Raw genomic sequence first — 9,153 nt, 5'->3', positions numbered from 1 at the left:
AATCAAAGATGGCTCCGATTTCAAGTTTCAGCACGGCATTTTACGTCTTTTCCAGTGCTAAATTTTTGTCTTTGTGGTAGGATTTACGCATCTTCAGTCACAAAATAAGCATATACTTGATGTAAATTTATATCGGTACAGTACCGGTACTTCATGATCCGGTATTTTGGACCTGTACCGAATCGATTTTCACGGTACAGTACCGGTACACGGTATGCAGCCCTAGGGTGGATGGATGTTGTGCCCCCCAGGGACTTCCCTGGGGCCTGTACATGAATTTTGCTTCTATCTGCAAAATTCCGGGTCATCCCCAGACCTACTTGCCAAATTTGGTGAAAATCCATCAAGAAATGGAGATTCTACCAGGAGAGACTCTGATTGGAGATTCTATCAGTAGAAACTCTGATTGCAATCTCTACTGGGAAGATTGGAAATTCTGGTAGAGACTCTAATCCAAAAGATTAGTAGAGATTGCAATTTGGGATCCTAATAGTAAGATGTTCTATCCTGGTGAAAACAAAGAACAATAACTCTTGCTAGTTTTACCATAACAGCCATTTTATTCATGTAATTTATACATGAAACGTCAATGGGATATCCATTTTATTCATGAAAAATTATTACACTATGTTGATCTTACTATTGTAAGTTCTTGTAACAATAGTTCTTGTAATTATTGTAAGATCAACATAAACATATCCATATTAATGACCTAATTTTTGTTTTGACACACACCAATTGTTGAAGGGTGACACTTTGTAGACGGGGCGGATCTAGAAAAATATTTATGGGGTGGCAAGAGGGGGGCAGGAATTTTTGAGGGGTGGCAACGTATTACAGACGTATATACAGTTAGGTCCATATATATTTGGACACTGACACAAATTTTGTTTTTTTACCTGTTTACTGAAACATATTCAAATTATAGTTATATAATGGACATGGACATAAAGTCCAGACTTTCAGCTTTCATTTGAGGATATCCACATTAAAATTGGATGAAGGGTTTAGGAGTTTCAGCTCCTTAACATGTGCCACCCTGTTTTTAAAGGGACCAAAAGTAATTGGACAATTGACTCAAAGGCTATTTCATGGGCAGGTGTGGGCAATTCCTTCATTATGTCATTCTCAATTAAGCAGATAAAAGGCCTGGAGTTGATTTGAGGTGTGGTGCTTGCATTTGGAAGATTTTGCTGTGAAGAAAACATGCGGTCAAAGGAGCTCTCCATGCAGGTGAAACAAGCCATCCTTAAGCTGCGAAAACAGAAAAAACCCATCTGAGAAATTGCTACAATATTAGGAGTGGCAAACTCTACAGTTTGGTACATCCTGAGAAAGAAAGAAAGCACTGGTGAACTCATCAATGCAAAAAGACCTGGACACTCACAGAAGACAACAGTAGTGGATGATCGCAGAATAATGTCCATGGTGAAGAGAAACCCCTTCACAACAGCCAACCAAGTGAACAACACTCTCCAGGAAGTAGGCCTATCAATATCCAAATCTACCATAAAGAGAAGACTGCATGAAAGTAAATACAGAGGGTTCACTGCACAGTGCAAGCCACTCATAAGCCTCAAGAATAAAAAGGCTAGATTGGACTTTGCTAAAAAACATCTAAAAAAGCCAGCACAGTTCTGGAAGAACATTCTTTGGACAGATGAAACCAAGATCAACCTCTACCAGAATGATGAAAAGAAAAAAGTACGGTGAAGGCGTGGTACAGCTCATGATCCAAAGCATACCACATCATCTGTAAAACATGGCGGAGGCAGTGTGATGGCTTGGGCATGCATGGCTGCCAGTGGCACTGGGTCACTAGTGTTTATTAATGATGTGACACAGGACAGAAGCAGCCGGATGAATTCTGAGGTATTCAGAGACGTACTGTGTGCTCAAATCCAGCCAAATGCAGCCAAACTGATTGGTCGGTGTTTCATAATATAGATGGACAATGACCCAAAACATAAAGCCAAAGCAACCCAGGAGTTTATTAAAGCAAAGAAGTGGAATATTCTTGAATGGCCAAGTCAGTCACCTGATCTCAACCCAATTGAGCATGCATTTCACTTGTTAAAGACTAAACTTCAGACAGAAAGGCCCACAAACAGACAGCAACTGAAAACCGCTGCAGTAAAGGCCTGGCAGAGTATTAAAAAGGAGGAAACACAGCGTCTGGTGATGTCCATGAGTTCAAGACTTCAGGCAGTCATTGCCAACCAAGGGTTTTCAACCAAGTATTAGAAATGAACATTTTATTTACAATTATTTAATTTGTCCAATTACTTTTGAGCCCCTGAAATGAAGGGATTGTGTTTAAAAAATGCTTCAGTTCCTCACATTTTTATGCAATCATTTTGTTCAACCCACTGAATTAAAGCTGAAAGTCTGAACTTCAACTGCATCTGAATTGTTTTGTTCAAAATTCATTGTGGTAATGTACAGAACCAAAATTAGAAAAATGTTGCCTCTGTCCAAATATTTATGGACCTAACTGTATGCTGAATTTAATCACAGTTATCACAGTTTGATGACAAATAGTATGTACACACTACAAAAGGGCACGGGCTGCCATTTACAAACTCATACAGACAAACTTAATCTCATGCTTTTATTGTTCACGAAGAACATACATTCTCAGATGAGGTCTATACCGTTTCTGGACAGTTTTATACTGTATATGCAAAAGAACAGACACTAAAAAACAACAACAATAACAACACTGCTTCAAGTTCAGCATGATTTAAACGATTTACACCAGTGTCACATTTTATAGTTTTTTTTCTCACGCTTTGTAAAGGCTCACCAGTGAGCATAACATGAACTTGTCATGCCTACAACAGCTGAATGCGGTGATTTCCATGTTGCTCAGCAAAACGCTTCACAAATTCCTTGACAGACGTTGAATCAATATTAACTTTTGTGGCCGACTTTACACAAAACTAATGTCAGACCTAGCTCACATTACATGTATAGTTAGCTAAATAACGTTCTCCAACCTGATTTTTATCCTCTCAAAATCAGCCTCGCAACTATGCTAGCACTGTTCATTCATTATAATTTCATTTCTTGATAGATAGTTAATCAGGTTTTACCTCTTTCCTCCCGTGTCTCCTTTCCTCGCGACTCCTGGCTCCCTCACTTCGCGCCTCTCAATTTTCCAAAACAACCAATCTCTGGCGTTATCTCGTGCTGCATTCGGACATTGGAAATTCGCGCACGTAAATGTCAAATTGGCCGTAATTTTTCTTTGAATTCGTCGCAGCCAACTGGGGTGGCAGCAGGGGTGGCAAGGCTTTCTTTTAGGGTGGCATTTGCCACCCTATGCCACCCCGGTAGATCCGCCCATGAATTTGTAGAGCATGTAAGTCCCTGCTTTTTACAAGTACATCTGTTAGTTATACAACTGCCTTTACAAGAACACACACTTGCTCCACTTGCTTTCCAACCAGTGTTTATCCAAGAAGCCTGAATTAGGGAGATCTCATCCAAGCATTCGACATCTTAGTGAAGGTAAGCAGACATTTTGCATATTAACCAGCTGCTCTGATCTAAAAGTGTTCCTCAGTCGACCATGTGATGTACACAGCTTGTAAGTTGCATCCTTTTCTGTGCCAGAAACTGTGAGGACCTTGCATGGCAAAAGTCTTGGGCCAGTGTTTGTGCAATCCACTTTGTGTATGCGGATTCCAACTATGTCTCCTTCAGCAAAATAAGTGCTTTGTATCTTTGCATCATAATTAACCTGTTGTTTATTTACTGCTTTCAAGTAGTTTTTTTGTTGCAGTCTTCCTGATCTTGCTATGGGGTGTGTCAGGTTCAGGGGCGATTTCTCAGAGACAACAAGGGAAGCCAAGCTTCCCCTAAAATTCTCTCCCCAAACTGCGGCGTCTACGACGTTGAATTCTCATTAAAACAATAACTTGCATAACATAGTATATGCCCAAGATTGTATTTATGTTCATAACTATCCTGTAACTTATTTGAGTGATGTCTGACGAACTTGCAGTTCGCTACAAGAATCTACCTTTGCTGCCAGGCTGTAACCTTTCTTATTTCAATGGGCTCTATGGACTGGCAGCAGTGTTGCCAGATTGAGTGGTTTTAAGTGCATTTTGGCGGGTTTTGAACATATTTTGGGATGGAAAACGTCAGCAGTATCTGGCAACACTGACTGGCAGCCGGGTATCCGTTGCAGTCTACGAGACGGCTCTGAACAGCCAATTTCGGCTAGTTGTTATTGGTTAAAATCAACAAAATCGTCACTTCCAGGGAAGCCGGGCTTCTCTGGGACTAAACGAGACAGTGGGAGGGACAAGAAGTCGGGCTGATAAAGGATTATTGGAGGTAGTGTTTGAAAGACATGAGGAGGGCCGTACTTCGGCGAGGAACACGGAAGCATGATCAGTCCTTAGCGGATGTCGAGAAAGTGTAGTCGTGTGCCAAAGTGCTGTCCGAATTTCTTTTCATATAAATGTTTCTTCTCATTGATGTCTCTGTACATTACTCTGTAAATAAATGTAAATATTACTCGTTGTGCTCCGTTAACTTTCATCCATTCTATCAGTTTGATCATTCGTGAAATCACTCGTTTATTTCATTTGTAGTTCAATCTGGTTGTAGGCTAGCTTGAGCCTTATTGGGATCTGCAGTGCTAGCTGCTAACAGAAATTGGTGAAGTCTCTGGAAAGCACAACCAGCTGGTATGACAGGGTCACAGACCATTTTCTGGAAAAGGAGCGGAGGGCAGAATTTGTGTATAAATAGTGTTCATGTTCATGAATCTGAAGTGTGTATATTGTTCAGTAATGTTAAGAGAATGGTGGGCTCTGTGTTATAGGTTATACCTGGGTATAATATTCAAGGTTCTGTGTGTTGCATAGCCTACCTGGTTATGAATTTCCAGACTGTGTTGCAGAAGATGTTCAAGGATGTGTTGCACAGCTGGGTGTTGTGTTAAAGACTCTGTGTTGCATATCAGGGTATGATGTTCAAGGCTCTTCGTTGAATAGCCAGTGATTTTTGGATGTTTGATATTTTTGATTAAGGATATGAGGCACTAGCCTGGCAAGCCAGACTATAACATGAAATGTACAAGCAAAAATACTTTCTGCCACTAGGTAGGGTTGTCTAGTTCACTATGCTAATGGGGCACACCTTTCTATGCTTTGATATCCGGCCTACAGGTTTTACGATGAATGCGTAAAATGGGCTTCCCCTGTTTTAAAAACCAGCAGCCACCACTGGTCAGGTTCTAGTTGAATAGCTTGAGTAATATCCCAGACAACAAATTGGCCAATAGAAGGTGGTTCCTGAAATGGATTGGCTAAAGATGGGGTAAAGTCTGGGTCCTCCACAGTTGATATCTAGAATACACTCTGTTGATGTGGGTCCACTTCTTGTCCATGTACTGTGGTTCTTCCAAACACCTGTGTCCCTGATGCTACTGTCTTACTGCCATCCAGAAGTTGGTACTCCCTGCCATGCTTCTTCGTGTCAAGCTGGGCAATATGGCTGTCCAGAAGCTTGTAAAGCTCAGCCTTCTGGTACTCCATTATTTACTGACTGCTAGTGATGAATAAAGTTGATGGAATGTTCAACACTGTGTAATATACATGTACCTCTACAGCCTCCAGTGAATACTGGCCCCTGTTGCTAGCTGCATCCCTTATATACCTCCCTATAGCAAAGTCAATGCACCTGTTGTCATTTAATCATTAAAAAGCATTGCGTGGAAAAATAAAGTGTGTGAACATCATCTCCCACCTGCCGTGCTTCAGTACTCCACCCACATCAGGGCTTACTACACAGTTCAACTGAACACTTCAAGGGTGATACTGACCAGCTGTCAACTATTGAGATCAAAGAGGTATGAAAATACATCTGTTACTTGACATTAATATTTCAATTGAACATTTCTCTTAAGGGTGTAATATTGACAGTATGCCAGCTATTGAGATCAAAGAGGTGTAAATGTAATTCAAAAAGTGTGAAACCCATCCATCCATTATCTGTAGCCGCTTATCCTGTGCAGGGTCGCAGGCAAGCTGGAGCCTATCCCAGCTGACGATGGGCGAAAGGCGGGGTACACCCTGGACAAGTCGCCAGGTCATCGCAGGGCTGACACATAGAGACAAACAACCATTCACGCTCACATTCACACCTACAGTTAATTTCGAGCCACCAATTAACCTAACCTGCATGTCTTTGGACTGTGGGAGAAACTGGAGCACCCAGAGAAAACCCACACAGATATGGGGAGAACAAGCAAACTCTGCACAGAAAGGCCCCTGTTGGTTGCTGGGCTTAAACCTAAAACTTTCTTGAGGTGAGGTGACAGTGCTAACCATGACACCACCATGCTGCCCAGGTGTGAAACCCATCATATGCAAATTATTTTGCCATAAAATAAAGATTAAAAATATATGTAATTAAAGAGGTGTGAAACCCATCATATGCAAATTATGTTACCATAAAATAAAGATAAAGAAATATATGCAAATGATACTTGTTACAAGAAAAATATCACTGTATACTTGATACTTCTGAAAACATTCCAAATCTGAAATTACCTTCAGCAATTTTGTTTTCATTGGTTGTCGTAGAATTTGAGATTCTTCCAGTAGAAACTCCAATCACAATCTCTACTAGTAAGATCGGAGATTCTACCAGTAGAGATTGCAATCAGAGTTTCTTTAGAATCTCTGATTCCACCAGATTTTAATCTCTACCTTGACGTATATATATATATATATATATATATATATATATATATATATATATATATATATATATATATATAATCTCATTATCTCTAGCCGCTTTATCCTGTTCTACAGGGTCACAGGCAAGCTGGAGCCTATCCCAGCTGACTACGGGCAAAAGGCGGGGTACACCCTGGACACAGGTCATCACAGGGCTGACACATAGACACAGACAACCATTCACACTCACATTCACACCTACGGTCAATTTAGAGTCACCAGTTAACCTAACCTGCATGTCTTTGGACTGTGGGGGAAACCGGAGCACCCGGAGGAAATCCACGCGGACACGGGGAGAACATGCAAACTCTGCACAGAAAGGCCCTCGCCGGCCACGGGGCTCGAACCCGGACCTTCTTGCTGTGAGGAGAGAGAGAGAGATCTTGGATATGAATTTCATGGCAATATTTGGGCTTTCAGTAATGTCTTTGAACTGTTCTTTTTCTGTGGGAGAATGTACAGCATACATCTTTAATAAAAAAAAAAAACACTAGAATTTGGTGTACAAGTTTTAATTTTCTTTGTGTTTTCTGAACTCAACACAGGGTCAAAATTATACATACAATACACCTAATATTTGGGTAAAATGTCTGTTCGCAAGCTTCACCTTGATCAAACACCATGAACAAGTTTCTGGCAGAATCCTGGTTGGATATTTCATGACTCTTCATGGTAGAATTGGTAGAGTTCAATTAATTTTTTTTTCTTGGCATGGACTCAACTTATAAGCATGGTCCATATACAGTGGTATGCAAAAGTTTGGGCACCCCTGGTCAAAATTGCTGTTACTGTGAACAGTTAAAGCAAGTTGAAGATGAAAAGATCTCCAAAAGGCATAAAGTTAAAGATGACTCATTCCCTTTATATTTTAAGCAAAAACAATTTTTTATTTTCATCTTATACATTTTCAAAATGACAAAAAAGGAAAAGGGCCTGAAGCAAAAGTTTGGGCACCCTGCATGGTTAGTACCCAGTAACACCCCCTTTGGCAAGTATCACAGCTTGTAAACAATTTTTGTAGCCAGCTAATAATCTTTCAGTTCTTACCTGGGGGATTTTCACACATTCGTCCTTGCAAAAGGCTTCCAGTTCTACAAGTTTCTTGGGCTGTCTTGCATGCACTGCTCTTTTGAGATCTATCCACAGATTTTCATTGATGTTTACTGTAGGTCAGGGGACTGTGAGAGCCATGGCTTATGCCTCTTGAGGTATTCCATTGTAGATTTTGAGGTGTGTTTTGGATCATCGTCTTATTGTAGGACCCATCCTCTTTTTAACTTCAACTTTTTTACAGATGGTGTGATGTTTGCTTCCAGAGTTTGCTGGTATTTATTCGAATCCATGCTTCTCTTCGACTAATGAAATGTGCCCTGTGCCACTGGCTGCAACACAACCCCAAAGCATGATCGATCCACACCCATGCTTCAGAGTTGGAGAGGTGTTCTTTTCCTGGAATTTGGCACCCTTTTTTCTCCAAACATACCTTTGCACATTGTGGCCAAAACGTTCTATTTTGATTTCATCAGTCCGCAGGACTTGTTTCCAAAATGCATCAGACTTATTTAGATGTTCATTTGCAAACTTCAGACACTGAATTTTGTGGCTAGGATCCAGGAACGGTTTTCTTCTGATGACTCTTCCATGAAGGTCATATTTGTTCAGGTGTCGCTGCATAGTAGAACAGTGCACCACCACTCCAGGGTCTACTAAATCTTTCTGAAGGTCTTTTGCAGTCAAACAGGGGTTTTTATTTGCCTTTTTAGCAATCCAACGAGCAGTTCTTTCAGAAAGTTTTCTTCATCTTCTAGACCTCACCTTGATCTCCACAGTTTCTGTTAACTGCCATTTCTTAATAACATTACAATCTGAGGAAACAGCTGCCTGAAAACACTTTGCTACGTTCTTGTAGCCTTCTCCTGCTTTGTGAGCATCAATTATTTTATTATTCAGAATGCAAGGGATTTGCTTAGAGGAGCCCATGGCTGTTGATTTTAGGGACAAGTTTGAGTCAGAGGATTTATACAGCTTTGAAATCTGCATCATCTGACCTTTCCTAACGAAGAATTTGAACAAGCCACAGCTCAATAAGCTAATTAAGGTCTGGAACCTTGGTAAAAGTTACCTGAGAACTCAAATGTATTGGGGTGCCCAAACTTTCGCATGGTGTTCCTTTACTTTTTTCACTCTCCAATTGTACAAAACAAAAATAATACACAAATCTTGCAGAAAACGCTGAAAAGAAATGTGTTGTCTTTACCTTTATGCCTTTTGGTGATCAGTTCATCTTCTGCTCACTTAACTATTCACAGTAACAGACATTTTCAGTAGGGGTGGCACGGTGGTGTAGTGGTTAGCGCTGTCGCCTCACAGCAAGAAGGTCCTGGGTTCG

The sequence above is a fragment of the Neoarius graeffei genome, chromosome 9 (assembly GCF_027579695.1).
Source record: "Neoarius graeffei isolate fNeoGra1 chromosome 9, fNeoGra1.pri, whole genome shotgun sequence".
NCBI classification, from domain to species: Eukaryota; Metazoa; Chordata; class Actinopteri; order Siluriformes; family Ariidae; genus Neoarius; species Neoarius graeffei.
The sequence above is the reverse complement of the archived record's forward strand: the minus strand, read 5'-3'. Positions refer to the sequence as shown.